At 38.8% G+C, this 946-nt stretch overlaps 1 non-coding gene across 1 annotated transcript; it reads left to right on the top strand.

Annotated features, from left to right (window-relative positions):
* The first annotated feature begins 483 nt into the window (after positions 1 to 483).
* Positions 484 to 555, top strand: trnag-ucc. The gene has a single exon. It is a non-coding gene; the product is annotated as a tRNA-Gly (tRNA).
* The last annotated feature ends 391 nt before the right edge of the window (positions 556 to 946 follow it).

Raw genomic sequence — 946 nt, 5'->3', positions numbered from 1 at the left:
AGTTTGACTGGAAAAGTGAGATGGTAGATTTACTCGGCTGGAGCTAGAATAAAACAAAAATTACTATGGATTATTGCAAACTATATTTAAGTCATACCCACGACAAAACTAAATGTCCTGTCTAAATGAACCCTGCTGGTTACTGCCATAAGAAAGCAGAGTGCTCTGTTGGGATAATATGGAATTCCTAAAAAAAACATCTTAAGCAAAATGAATATAATCTCTTTGAACATGTTTATATTGATTTTGTGTCAGAAACGTTTTACTCTGGATGTTTTGTCATCTAATTTAGCTTCAGATCATAAAAATAGAAACAACAATATAATCGGAAAATGTACCATTGAAACAAATTAAAGTTTTCGTCTTTTCCTAACTTGTTATGAGACATTGTCAGAGCTCATGCTTACAGCAGACCCACATTCCACCTCACTCTGCACGCCCAGGAAAGGTTCTGTTACGTTGGTCAGAGGACTTACACGTCATGCGATGGTGGTATAGTGGTGAGCATAGCTGCCTTCCAAGCAGTTGACCCGGGTTCGATTCCCGGCCATCGCAGTCTTTCATTTGTTTTATTTCTCTTTTTTTTTTTTTGGCGGGACTGCTGAAGAGTCATTATTTGTTTTTTACCGAAGATGACGCAGCATGACGACGGCGTGTTATAGGGACAAACAGTAGCGCTCCCAAAGAAGTTTGCCCATTAGACAGACTTTGATACTTAGTCACTTGTATTTCAGCATTAAAAGCGGAATTTCAATCAACTTAACGGCAGACGCTGTTATCTGTATTGCACGTCTAACTAAAGGTGAAATACCAACGGTGCCCAGCAGATGAAGCAATTCCACAAGTTCCCAACCCGAAAATACCTGAGTAATGTAGTTGTACTCAAGTTACCTCAGTTTTAGCTGCCTTTAACAGTAATCAGTTTCATATGGAGAGGTGTAAATTT

Source organism: Girardinichthys multiradiatus, chromosome 21 (genome assembly GCF_021462225.1).
Source record: "Girardinichthys multiradiatus isolate DD_20200921_A chromosome 21, DD_fGirMul_XY1, whole genome shotgun sequence".
Taxonomy (NCBI): Eukaryota; Metazoa; Chordata; class Actinopteri; order Cyprinodontiformes; family Goodeidae; genus Girardinichthys; species Girardinichthys multiradiatus.
Note: the sequence above shows the minus strand (reverse complement) of the source record. Positions and strands in the feature narration are given on the sequence as shown.